Raw genomic sequence first — 15363 nt, 5'->3', positions numbered from 1 at the left:
TTGCATTGTGTATGAAGAAAGAGTTAAAAAATTAAAAAAAAAAACCTATCAACGAGGTCGGTAACTTTGGATTATCGGCAACATATATGTCGCCCGTTCTTGTCGCAACTCATCAATTTGTGCCTCTGTATATGATGTGCTTGTTAGCTGCAAGAAATATAAAGTAAAATATACTAATTAATTATTTGATTACATTTATAGTTCCAAAAATAATTTGTAAATTTTAATTAATAATACCGTTCTCAAGTAATGCCCAGGACTCGCATGCTCAATCAAATCCTTCAACATCCTCATTAAGTAGTATCCACATGCCACATTGTCCGGTTGGTGTGGACACTAATTATTTAAAAATATGAGTAATTTATTATTAAATTGAAACTTTTAAAAAAATGCATACATATTATTCTACTTAATTATTATAAATGTTCAAAAATTTCTGCTAAAGTTACTTACCTGAGGTTGCTTAATGCGTAGAGTATCAGGGATCTCGACATCAGGAAGATTCATAGAGAAAAAAAGATTGAAAGCGCTGACGATCACTGATACAATCTCCTCACGGTTATTTAGCTCTGAATTCACCGGATCACAACAATAAACATGATATGCATATGGTGCCAAAATAAGCAACATCCAATGTTCACTGTATAAGAAAAACAAAAAAATTATAGCTCAAATGTTAAACAAAGAAATTATTGGTATGGGTCGGAAAAATGACAAGTTTTTAAACTTACCCATGGTTCCAAGGGACAAGCATAACTTGTTCTTTTGATTTTACGTCATTGCAACGTCTGAACAGATTCTGAACACGATCGTCGAATGAACTCCCTTGAGTGGCGACGATATTAGGATTGACAAATAAAAACTTATTTTGGCGACCTTGTTGTACCACATATCTGTAAATGAACCTAATACAAAAATATGAAAAATTGTTATATGAATGAATAAATCAAATTAGAAAATTAAATGAACAAACTTATTTGTCAGATATATACCTCATGTAGCTGACGAGTACTGCTTGTCCAATCTTCTCCTTTCGAGCAAACTGAAGTATGTCATCCTTAAATATATAACAGTGAGACATATCCTGATCAAAAACTTCAGACTCTATGCCTAGATTGACACACTCGCCATCATCCCAATGAGATACGATATTCTGTAATCGTTCCAATGGAGTTTGGGCCAATTGTGTTGGAGGAGTTTGTTGTCGTCTTCTTTCTCGAGGTTGTTGTGTTGATGGAGCTCTTGGTCGTTGTGATCTGGTCCTACTTGTAGAGGGAGTCTGTATACAATTATATCAACAATTAAAAAAATTACAAACAAATATAGAATTGTAAAGATAATTATGTAAAAACATGGCATCACCTCATGAGTTACATCTTCAGATATAATGACAAAATCCTTAGGCCACGCTATTGGCGTCCCAATGGCTTGAGCAACTATGTACATGTCCAAATCAGGATATGCAAAAGGGAGAGGACAGGTTGGCTTAAGAACACTCGTAATCATAACTTGGAAGTTGTTGCCTGCCTCTCTTTCAATGAGTGTACCTGATGCAACAATGTTTGAAACCGAACCAATTGCTAATTGGCATGCTCGGCCCTGCATAAGAAACATATTATATACAAATAATCATGTTGAAGCAGTAAAGAAATTTATTTGGTTTCAGAATATTCAAGAAAGTTTAATTACCTCTTGCAAAAGCGGTTGTAGTGCAACAATGTGGTGTTCTGCTTGAGGCACTACTGGGTCCGGAGTATAGTAGGACGCCTGCGCTGGTGGCACTGGTGGGTCGGGCACATAGTATGATGATGGCGCTGGTGGGACTCCAACGTTAGATCCTGACCCGCTCTGTTGGGCCAATAATTTTCTCAAGAGCTCATCTTGTTGTTGAAGGCGCTCTTCTAGGCGTTGTGCTTGTTGACGATGCTCTTCTTCTTGTTTTCGAAATCTTTCTTCAAATTCCTTTCTAATGTCGTCATTCGAAGAAGAGGCTTTTGATTTATTTTTCGTTGAGGTAGGTGTTGGAGTATTCCAATATACTGAGCGGGACACACCGTGTCCTCCAGCCCTAACACGTCCTTGAGGCTCAGGAGTGCCCAACGCCCTCGTCAGCACATCATCAGGGCCATCAGGTGCCCATTTACCCTCAGCTTGGAGTTGCCGGTAATGATCCTGTGAAACAATATTCACAGAAAGTTATATATATAAGCTAATAATTTGACATATCAACATTATTAAATATGAGCACTTACAATATTTTTTTGAATCTCAGAGGCCTCTCCAATTAGCTCTCCTTTTGCATTCCGACGACCCATGCTCCATAAATCTGCCCTATCAAGTTCAGTCAGACTTTTCCCACTTTGTTCCATTAACATCTCTTCAATACGCACATAGCCTCCTCTAGAGAGGTTGTGATTGTATTTATTCAGTGCTCGATAATTTTGCATCTCCTCTCTCTTTCTTTGCCACTCGGGAGTTAATCTTGAGTTCACAAACGCTAACCATTCATCCGGAGTTATGACATTCTCAAATCCAAATGGCAAAGCTGGCGGGAACTCATTTGGGTATTTTTTCAAAGCGTCGTAAACATGTACCCTAGTAAGATTAGTCTTCCAATTTCGGAAGTACTTTCCCGCATCCTTCAACATCTGTTGCTTTTGTTTGGGGTCCAAATCATAAGTTTTCTGCAAGTTTGAAAGTAATAAGAAGCATATTATCAAAATAATATATATTTTAAAAACATTAAATGAAATATAATTAATAAAAATATACCTTCATTGTGTCCCATATTTTATTTTTATCCACCACACTAACATCTTTCCAACTGTTAATGTTGATGGACACAGTTGCTCGAACAACTGATCCAAGCTGTGATGAAACATTACTTCTAGATCCACCCACTAGTTGACCATACTCATTGTATTCAACAGGAGTAAGATGTCCTTCACTCCTTTTTTTGGTGTTTCTAGACATCCATGTACGTCCTCTCACAGATTTATTTTCTTGCTCCACTGACTGAGAATTAGGGCGTTGCTCTCCCTCATCAGAACTACCACCAAAAGGATCAGCCTCCATCTGTGAAACATAAATATCATTATCATAACAATTTTGGACACTCATAATCAAAAGATGAAACACATTGTGATAACAACTAAGAATTTCACATATCATAAACATATGAAACCTATTAAATGGTACCTCAAGACCCATTATCATCAACCCACAATCCTTCACCATTTTCACGGAAACAAATACAATCATCATCAACTTCGTCATTATCTTCTATTGCGGTGAATGTGACAAGTTCTTCTCCGAGAGGTATATCATGTAAATCACCATCTTTAATGTTCCATTCTCTTGTTTGCGTTGGAAGAACAATTGACCATTGGTTGTCTGAAGGATCATTCACATAAAATACTTGTTTCGCTTGTGAAGCTAATATAAATCGATCAGATTTGTGCCCAATTCGATTTAGATTAACTAATGTGAAACCAAAATCTTCATATATTATGCCGCTGTCACTTTTCACCCAATCACAAAAGAAAACAGGTACTCGAGTTGTGATATAATCTAACTCCCAAATTTCATTAACTACTCCATAAAAAGTCATATCACATTCAACTGGATTTTTATCTTTTGCACTAGAGACTTGCACAGTTTTAGCAACAAGGCTAACACCACTGTTTTGTGTGTTTCTGTTGTTATCGCGCTCCCTAGTGTTAAATATAGTACCATTAATCATGTATGATGGAAACTTGATGACATTAACTGAAGGTCCTCGAGAAATCCACTTAACAATGTCTGAAACCTTATTTGATGTGTTTTGTAATTCTGACACAACCTATCAAATCAACATACCAAAAACAACAAAAAATGTCACCTTGTAATTAAGTACTAATTAATGACAACTTTCAATAATCAACACAATTTACCTTTTGTTCTATCCAACTACTAAAAGTTCGATAATGTTCGTCTTGTAACCATTTTGAGTTCCTTGACTTGGATGGAAATTTGGTCTTTATCCAATTAAAATGTTCCCTTCAATTATAAATATGTTGTTAAACAATTGAATATACGAAATTACACAACTTAAACTTAATGTATTATATGAGTATAACTCACTCGATATAAGGTTGAATTTCACTTATATTCTGCAACACAAGACGATGCGCTTCATCTAGAAGATCTCGACTTACTGTGCATACAACGCTACCACGACGACTCTGAATCTCAACATTTTCAACAACATTTAACCCAATTTTCTGTACACCAGTCATGTATTCAGAACAAAATTCAACTGCCTCTTCTGCAATATAACATTCGACGATGCATCCTTCCGGCCGACTTCTATTCCTAACATACCCCTTAAGAATCTTCGTATATCGCTCAAATGGATACATCCATCTTAAATAAACTGGGCCACAATATCTTAGTTCTCTAACCAAGTGAACTGTCAAATGGATCATTATATCAAAAAATGCCGGCGGGAAATATTTCTCCAACTCACACAATACCTCAACAATTTCATCTCTTAACTTAGGTAACTTTAGCGGATCAATCACCTTACAACACAGTGACTTGAAAAACAAGCATAACCTTGTGATTACATCTCCAACTCTCCTAGGCAACACAGATCGAATGGCCACTGGTAGCAAATGTTGCATTAGAATATGACAATCGTGAGATTTCATGCCAGTCAGAATACAACTTTTCATGTCTACCAATGACCTTATATTTGAGGAATATCCGTCTGGAACTTTTATATTAAACAAACATCTGCAAATTTCCATTCTTTCCTCTTTAGTAAGAGTGTAAGCTGCAGGAGGTAAATATGTTCGTCTCTTATCTGGTTTTGGAGTCAATTCATCCCTTATACCCATTGCAACCAAGTCTTGTCTAGCCTTAATTCCATCCTTAGTTTTCCCAGGAATATTCAACAAAGTGTCAATCAAACTATCACATACATTTTTCTCTATGTGCATAACATCTAAATTATGACGTATAAGTAAGAAAGGCCAATATTCAAGTTCAAAGAAAACAGATTTCTTTTTATAACACCCTTTTGGCTCTTCCACAACCTTGGCCTTGCGACTACGTTTCATCTTTGTAGGTGTACGAACTTTGGGCTTCCCTAACTTGAACACAATTTTAGACATCTTCTCAAGTACTTGGATCCCATTCAATGGCTCAGGAGCCTCTTCAAACTCTTGTTTACCATTGAATGCCTTCTTCCAAGTCCGAAGTTTATGCGTATTAGGCAAGAACTTCCTATGTCCCATATAACATATTTTCCGAGAGTGTTTCAAGTATTCAGAACAGGTTTTTTCTTGACAAACGGGGCAAGCTTTATATCCTTTCACACTAAACCCAGATAAATTTCCATAAGCAGGAAAGTCATTAATTGTCCACAATAAGACCGCTCTAAGATTAAATTCTTCCTGCCTATATGCATCATAAACCTTAACCCCTTCATCCCACAAAGTTTTCAAGTCATCTATAAGAGGAGCTAGATAGACGTCAATATCATTACCAGGTTGTTTAGGTCCTGATATCAACAAGGTCAAAATTGTAAACTTTCTCTTCATACACAACCATGGGGGTAGATTGTAAATAACAAGCATAACAGGCCAACAACTATACTTACTGCTAAGGGATGCGTGTGGATTAAACCCATCAGTCGAAAGACCTAGACGAATATTACGAGATTCATTTCCAAAAGAAGGCCACTTCAAATCAACTCTCTTCCAAGCAAGGGTGTCAGCTGGATGTCTTAATTTACCATCCTTTATTCTTTCATTAGCATGCCACGACAAACTTTTAGCATGTTCGGCATTTCTAAACAATCGGATGAAACGAGGAATTGGCGGAAGGTACCACAAAACTTTGGCAGGTACTCCTTCCTTGACATCGTCACCATTTCTTTTCATTTGCCATCGTGACTCACCACAAGTAGGACACGATTTTGCGTCTGCAAAACTATTTCGATACAATATGCAATCATTAGGACATGCATGAATTTTTTCGTACTGCATGCCTAATGAGCATAATGTCTTCTTTGCCTCATAAAATGAAATTGGAATTTCATTAACTTCAGGCAATAACTCCTTCAAGAAACCAAATAACTCAGTAATGCTTTTATCACTCCAGCCATGTTTAGCTTTTAGATTGTACAACCTAAGCAGCGCAGATAATTTTGTAAATCTTGTACAACCAGGGTAAATTGGTTTCTCGGCATCATTAAGGAGTGTCTCAAAATTATTTGGGTCTACTCCTGATCCATAATGTGCGTCGTCAATCATTTCATCTAATGGATCCCAGTTCTCCTCCAATATATTCCTCCTCACTCCTTTTGGTCTACTTGGCAGAGTTGGAGCAATCGGAGCTATCTCCCCATGGTAATACCAAATTGTGTAACTCTTGTCGATCCCATTGAAATATAAGTGTTCTTTAATCTTTTTAAGATCCATCTTTTTAACATTTCCACACTTAAGACATGGACAATAAGTAAAATTTGGGTCTTTCACATTTTCCGAACAAAACCTTAAGAACAAATCGACCCCGTTCCTAAATTCCGCAGATAACCTATTCGCTGACATCCATTGTTTATCCATATATTCTCCTATGTCTATGGAAAAGAAAAGAAACAACACTAAATAAGCACGTGATAAAGTTGTATGTCTATATAAAACTAATTTTTTATTATCCTAGATAAAATCGGGCAGCATTTCCCCTATAATAGTGACCTAACCATCTGCATGTGAATATCAAAACAAACAATTCAAACAACATACAATAAGTTTCTTCCTTATAGAATGTCTATATAAAACTAATTGTTTATTATCCTAGATAAAATCGGGCAGCATTTCCCCTGTAATAGTGACCTAACCATCTGCATGTGAATAGCAAAACAAACAATTCAAACAACACACAATAAGTTTATTCCTTATAGCTCCGCAGCACACAGTAAAATTTATCAGAACCTACTTCACTAATACACACAAGTTCTCAACCTTCCGTTATCACCGCAGCACACAATTTTAATCTCAGAACCTACTTCACTATGGATGAATATTTAAGATATTCAAACTCCTCTAACATTTGTTTAATAATATTAAAAGTAGAAGTAAGAGAATATATATGTACCTCTTGCAATCTTTAATCCAAAAGCTAGCAAAGTTACTTCACTTAGTAATCAAATTCGCTATTAAATCCACAAACCAATAAAATTAAATTAATAAATAATAAATAAAACATTACTAAATATCTAGCAATATATAACGTATTATTGTAATTTTAGAAACTTAATTACCTCAAATGTGTGATTGATATTGGAATTTTGATGCAAAATACTCTCTAAAATCTCACCACAAAAATCACAACCTATGAAATTAAATTAATTAATATGTTAAACATTACTAAACAAATATCACTAAATATCTAATAATAGTAAATGATATTGGTAAACAAATAAAAAAAATCTCAATGTGCCGCTAATTATAACCTCAACAAAAAATCAATATAAAATTTCATAACCTAAAAACTTAATAATAAACAAAAACATAAAAATTTTAATATATTTCTATTTTATAAATTATTTAAAAAATTTATTTTAACATAACTATATATATAACAAAATAGTTACAATTTAAAAAAAAATTCAAATATACAAAAATATATCTAAATTTCGAAATAAAAATTGATAAAAATTTAAAAAAATCATGAACATATATACTCTAATGAAATATATACAATGTGATAGGTTAAATTAAAAAAAAAACTATAAAATCATAAATCCCTAAAAACTTCCATTGAAAAACCACAAAAACATACAATGTATATAAAAAAATGCATAAAAATGTAAAACTAACACAAAATCATGTATATTACTCATCCTAATGCAAAACCTATGATTTATTTACAAAATAATTAACTAAAAATCAAGAAAATAAAAAAAAACTTACCTTAAAACCCTAAAAACGCAGCCCCAAATCGCCCAATTCTTCTCTGGTTTGTGCTCTCGGGTTCGTGTGAGGAAGAAGAAGGCTGATTTGGTAGTGATTTATAAGAGGAGACATCCAACGTCTCCCACTGGGAGACGTGGGACACGTGGCACGTCTCCCAGTGGGAGACGTTGGATGTGCATGGGAGTACATCCAACGTCTCCCACTGGGAGACGTGCCACGTGTCCCACGTCTCCCAGTGGGAGACGTTGGATGTACCCATAAATCACTACCAGCCTATTTCCAACGTCTTCCACTATTTTTAATGTCTTCCAATTGTAACCATTAATATGCACTTTCAATGTCTTACACCATTAGCCATTTAAAATCCCTTCTAATTTTTAATGTTTTGCACCAATGGTGTAAGACATTGTAGGGAGTCATTGAAAGTAGAATTTGTTGTAGTGTTTGTTGCTGTTGAATTGTAACATATGAAATCTGTCTATGAATAAAGAATTATTCTGTTGTTTTCATCTTTAATTTATGACAAATCTGAATCTTATTTTTCATTTTTCTCTTATTATATGACATTTTGGAGACTTTTAAAATATATATGCTTATTTGGGAATATAAGTTATGCATGACTATTTTGTCAACAAGTTCATGAAAAGCACATACAATTTCTGTAAATGAGGTTTTACAATCTCATAACAATTTGGTTCACTATATTTTTTTTTATTTCCAGTTGGAGATGTTTTACTGAAGTGTTTCTTTAAACTCCGATTGATCGATTCTTTTTTCGATTGGCATTGCTAGTTTCTTGGTTTTCCTGGGTTCTGATCGGCGTGGGTTGGGCTTCTGTGTGTAATGAACTATTCAATTAATTGGGTGCCGTAAATTTGTAAATAGTCTTAGTTACCATATATTTAGATTTTTTTTTAAAAAAAATTGATGTATATTCACATTGTTATTGGGCCTATTTTTCTTGTAATACTAAAGCATGTGTTACTGGGCTTTAAAAAGACTTTTAATCTACACCCAATTTTCGTAAATGCCTAATTATGATAATACTTTTTCAAAAAGCTCATAATGATGCATTATTAAAACTTATATTTGTTGATTGTTGTAGTGGTTATTGAATACACACCAGCATATCATTAATATATAAACGTAATACATGATCATCTTATATATCATATCTGGGTGAGCACTGAACATGCATTCTTGGTATGTAGGGGTTTCTACTACAATTAATTAATTAACTAATCGTTGCTGGTCCTCCTGAATAAGGAAAGATTCAATTTCCTTGCAGATATTAGTGGAGAAGAGAAGTTTTCCATGGGGGTCCATAATCCCAGCATGCAGCTTTTCATATTCCATGATGAACTGAACCCTGCACAATCGATCCTCATAAACACCTTTTGGGGTAACTCGAATAAAGACCTTGAAGCTCTTGTACGCCTCCAAAAGATGTCCCTCCATCATTTTCAGGGTCAGCGATCTGTTCTGGTCATCTACGCTTTCAATCATTTCTTTATCTGCCACAGCCTTTCCATCTATACACACACACATATATATATATGAATATGATCGACCAATCTTATAAAAATGCATTTAATAATATAGAGATTAATTAGTATAAATTTATTATAGTTACCATAAGAATAATTCCAGCGGATGACACAACCTTCATTGCCCCACTGGCCCAGAAGTAACTCAGCACTTCGAATATTGGTAGCAGGAAAATTGATGAGGCAGTATGGTCTGTGCTTGAAGAATTCATATACCTTACTTGCGCTTGCTTTCATTTCTGTATCTGCCTCCAATTTATGAAACAGATTCGACATACTTTGACACTATATATCAATGAGATCGATCGAAGAAGAAGAAGGGATGTATATAAATATATATATATATTTATATAAGATTAAGATCCTTGTATATATACGGAAGAGATAGATAGCTGCTCATCACATGGCATATATATAGAATAGCATGGTCATCATACGCTAGCTTAGCTCATGTGCAGCGCAAGTCATACTCGGTGTTCTGCCTTGCCCACACCGCACCATATATTTGAATTTGACATTAAATTGGATCTAGGGGTTGAAAATAAGATAACATAAATTATTACACATGTCATCATTATATACTTATTGAGGTCTAATATTATGTTAAGATTTATAAGCTTTGATCTTAAAATCTGTTGGTGATAATTACACTTACTCATATGATTATGGTGGACACCTAATGCTCAGTGAACAGTAAGTACTAACGGCTACATCAAAATTGTAGCTTTATGTATTATTACCGCTAAAAAAATGATTTGAGTGTTGAAGTGTAACTTTTGAAAAATTTAGGTATTATCGCCGACAATATCTCTATTAAAATAGTATATTTAATTTTTTTTGTCAGAAATAACTTTATTATTATTCAGACTGGAAAGATAAAATGTATAAACTAGAGGAGGATAATCCTCTACCAAATATAAACTCTTTGTCTAGCCAAAGAGTATGCAAAGATGCTCTCGGAAATTTAGACAAAGAAGTTCACATAAGGTAATCAAACATAACTGTTTTAGAAGAACTGGAAAAATGGGTTTAAACTGAAGATAATAGAAAAAGTAATTTCAAACAATGCCCCTGATAATACCAATGCTCCAATTTGGAGGTCATTAAAGTACCTACATCAGAAAAATAAACCAAATATAAGAAAATAGTAATGAAATCAAGTTGGGAATTCTTTTGGGGATTATTTATCCAGCCAAAGATTCAAGCCTAAGAATAGACCTTAATAAACTGTTTAGAGAGAATTAGATCACAACACAAATAGGGGGAGGAGTTTCCTCCAACCAACTGATAACTTCATTTTAGTGTCGTTTTAGAATGTGTTTTTGTAGTAATCTTGAGTCTTAATGTGTGTTTTTTGAAAGATTATGCTTTTGTTTGTCTTTGTTGTAGGTCGGTGCGTAGAATCATGAGAAACATATAAATAGAAGAGAAAATGGTGGAAAAAATGAAGCTCTTGGTCGTTGTTCGACTCAAAATGGTGCAAAGGACGAGTAAAAATCAGTTTTTGATGAAGAAACGAGGTTGAAAGACATAAATTGAGAAATAATAGAACTAGAGTCGCGACTTGAGCTTATAAGTCGCGACTCTAGACAAGTTAGAAACATAAGGCTGCAGAAAGGAATTAGTGCAGCGACTTGCCCTTATAAGTTGTGACACAAGGGCAAGTCAGAGGCTAAAGCAAGGGGCCATCGAAGACACAGGCTGTAACGACCCAAATTCGCTAATAAGGCTTAAGGGCCTTGATTAGTATGCCTGGAGGGCATAACAGAGATTATGTGTGATTTTAATGATTTAGATGTATGATTATGATTTACAGCATGTTATATGATTACTTGAGTATTTGAGATGCATGACTATGTGTGTTAGTATGCATATAGGCCCAGATTGGGTTAGGAGGGCATAATCGTAATTTTGGCCATTATGGGCATAACTGCTTTGATATATGTGATAATTGTTGAGACCACATTATTATGTGGATATATCTGCGATCTGTGTCTCGAGACGATCCTAGTGAGCAAAGTAGCGGAAAAGTCATAGCGGGGATTTATACCCGGCTCGGGGTGAGCTCAGGGGTATAAATGGGAATTTAGTGGATAAGCTGGAGATTATTATGACATTGAGGAATGCTATTGGTGATTAATTAGGTATCGGGAATTAAGCGGGAAATAATAGAGACACTCGAGGAGGTAGCAGGAATTGGGTAAAATGACTAAAATGCCCTTAAGTGGACTAAAGTATTAGAGTTAATAGGGAGGGCATAGATGTCATTTGACTCTTAAGGATGGGTATTACTGAGGTTTTAAGTTAGTGGAATTTGTAGAATATCAAAGAAGTCTGGAAAAGAAGGGAAAAGAAAGAGGGAAAGCAGAGAGAGTTTCTCTAAGTCGGTTTACACTTTCCTTCACCTGTTTCTTGAGAATTTCTGGAGTAAAGCTTAGAGGAGCTGGGATAACTAAACATCAAGGATCTTGACCTGAGACTAAGGAATTGGCAGAGGTTTACCAGGGTTTCACTAACACTGGAGGTAAGATTCTAGAGTTCATCCATTTCTGTTTCTGGTTTTTAAGTTGTGGTACTTGAGTTGAATTGAATGGAACTTTGGGGAATTCAGGCTTAAGGCTGAGGAGTAGCAAGCCAAGGGAGCCTAGGGATAGCTTGTGGGCGAAATTCTATCAAAGGTATGAATTCTAAGCTCTAATTCTGATGTTCAGCTGGTTTATGTTGGGTTTTAGAGTTTGGAGGTGGCTATGGTGAATTTTGGGTTTGTGATTGCATGTGCTTGGGTTTTAGATGTTTAGGGTGCTTGGGATGAGTGAAGTGTGGTCATGAGGTTGTTTTTAAGTTTGGGTAAGAGTTGGAAGAGGTTTGGTTGAGGTTGGCTCGAGAAAATCGCACAAGGGAAATTTTGGTGCTGGGCTGTCTGTGACTAGCGCTACAGCGCTAGCCTTTGGGCGCTGTAGCGCTAGGCCATTTTGCTGGAAGGGTTTTGGCTTCTGTCTGTAGCGCTATAGCGCCCTCCCAAGAGCGCTGTAGCGCTACCCTGCCTTCTGAAGGGGATTTTAGGGTAATTTGCAAGGGTTTTTGACCTAAGGTTTGGGGTTTGGTTCCACCACCTTGTTTGGTGGAACTAGGACATCCCGGGGGCTCGGGATTGGCCCCGAGGCTAGGTTTTGAACTTGAGGGTTGATGTTGACTTTGGCCATGATTGTGTTTAGGTGAGTGCTAGGGCTCGAGTGGGATCATGCTCAAGGTGTCGAGGGATCAAAGCTATTGAATTGAAAGGTAAGAAAACTGCACCTGGTTATATAATTGTGATGGGACTAAGTGCTCCTGAGAATTGTATCATGTCAATGTTGGTATCACGCCATGGGACATGTAAAAGCGGCCTAAGAGTGCCGTACATACTAATAGCGCGCAGAGCGTGACTCGGCCACTGGGAGCCATGAACACTGGGATAACAGAGGGAGCAGCCTGTGAGCGCTAGCCCTGGTTATCGTTTATAAACTGTGCGTGTTATGTGTTGATATACCTAGTATGTGGAATACTTGACTATATTGAATGGTTGTTTGACTGAGGCTATGTGATGCAACGTGAGATATTGACTTGTCTAATAATTGCTTATGCTTTGTTGATGTTGTGTTTTCTTGCTGGGCCTTGGCTCACGGGTGCTACGTGGTGCAGGTAAGGGCAAGGGCAAGCTGGACCAAGCCTGAGGTGGAGAGCTCCGAGGTGAAATGTACATAGCCAGCTGTTCGATCACCACGATCGAGGAGTGGACCAGGACAGAGATTACCTAACCGCTTGTTTTGCCTTAGTATGGCTGGATATTGTACCTGAGTCTTGCAACTTTTGTAAATGATCTTTAAACTTGTATTTTTGGGATCCCGTATAAACAAATAGTGTTTCTTAATGAAAAATGTGACTTTTGAGACCAAAATGCTTTTAACCCTAGTTCCTTTGAAACTTCTGCAATACAATTTTAATTAAATGACTTGATTAGCAAGTCTAGCACTTTATAAACACACAGTGTAACGGTCTTGGTTATCCATGGCGTTACATAGGCCGCGACTTGATATGCCTGAGCGCAGCGCTTGAAGACTTATGTTGATTCGGAGAAGCCTCAAAAATTGACACGGGCCGCGACCTAGAGAAGGACAAGTCGCGGCCCACATATGAAAGACAAAGCACTTGTATTTTTTTTTTACTATAAATTCATACTTCGGGTTTAATTAGGTTAGATTTTAATTACATTTTTAGAGACTAATTTTGATTTTATACTAGTTTTTCTGCATTTTTATATATTTTTTTCTTTTGCAAGTTTTTGAATCTTATGTTTCTGAATTATAATTTTGTTAATTTAGTCATGTCTGATATGAACTAAACATCTAATTTCTCATAAATTATCAAGAACACAATATTGGATCATAATCATAAACATTGCTCTTTTATTGAAGGAAAACATAAAAATAAATATATGGATCCATGGTTTTATAAAAATAAAATAATTGTCTTTAACATATTAAAATGAGCAATATTTAAATAAAACTTTAAAAGAAAACATTCTTTAATAAAAATAAATAGGTCTGCTTGATCTTCCTCGACTATATAGTTCCCATGAGTACATAACGAAGCTCCTAGGTCCCCGGCATTGGCCTTTCTATCTTTAATTGCCTGAAATAATAACATCATAAGAGGTAGGCTTCTAAGCCTAGTAAGGAAAATACAAACAAGAGTTAGTCATATAATCATTTAATCAACATATCATAAATTTCACAAAAGTCATAGCAAAACTTATTTATACTAATCATACAACATCATAAAACCCTAGGTCATATCATTGCCTAAGTCATAATTCATAGGTCATAAGTCATAATCTTAACTATAGATCATAGATCATAATAACAAGTTAGATATAATAAAAAGATAAGTGCTTATATAGGGGTGGCATTTAAGCCCCGGACATAATTTTGTCATACACCAGACATCAACTTAGGTCCGTCATAAAATTTTGGCAACCGAGCCTACTGGACATAAGTTTGTCATACATCACTGGACACCTTAGGTCTAGACACACTTACCCTTTTATTGTCTCTGAAATGTTAGGTCATACAAAACATAAACTAGATCATAAACTAAACTACCTAATTTTCCTTACCAAAAACCGAAATATTGGAGACAAGAGCGGGATTGGAAACTTCTAAAACCAAACATAAAGAAACCATAAGTCTTCTAGAGAAAAGAAGATGAATAGAAGATCTAAACCATTGGAATAAAGACTTACAAAAAACCTTAAGTTTCAAAGAAATTGAACACCTAACCAAAAATCATTATAACGAGTTAGGATTTGAAGAAAATGAAAAGAATAAGAGGAACTATAATGAACTAAACCTGAGGATAATGAATACCTTGGATAGATTAGAACTTCGATCTACACCTTAATACCGAAAAAAAAAGCACTCTATCTTACATCCCAATTGTTTATAAAAGCATATATTAAAAAGTTTTTAACCCCAAAACCCAAGTGTTTCTCTCCAGAATGAACTTAGCAGCTTGGAGGCTCTGAACTGTGCTTGAAAGATAATGAAAAATGGCTGAGTGAAAGGTTCTATTTATAGAGTTCAATGAGTGAAACTAACTCCTTTCAAAATGAATAAATAAATGATTAAAAAAATACATTTTTCTCTCAACAGTTGCTCAGAACTTGGTCAAAAACGTTCTGGAACAAGTCAAATTTTTTTAGGGCTGTTTCTAGTTTCGGATTCCACGAAAATTAAAAAATGGTCACTGGAGTCGATATATCGCCTGCGCCATAATCCCGAGGGTCAGTAGTTTCATTTGTGCAAAGTCGACGT

The sequence above is a fragment of the Humulus lupulus genome, chromosome 3 (assembly GCF_963169125.1).
Source record: "Humulus lupulus chromosome 3, drHumLupu1.1, whole genome shotgun sequence".
NCBI lineage: Eukaryota > Viridiplantae > Streptophyta > Magnoliopsida > Rosales > Cannabaceae > Humulus > Humulus lupulus.
Note: the sequence above shows the minus strand (reverse complement) of the source record.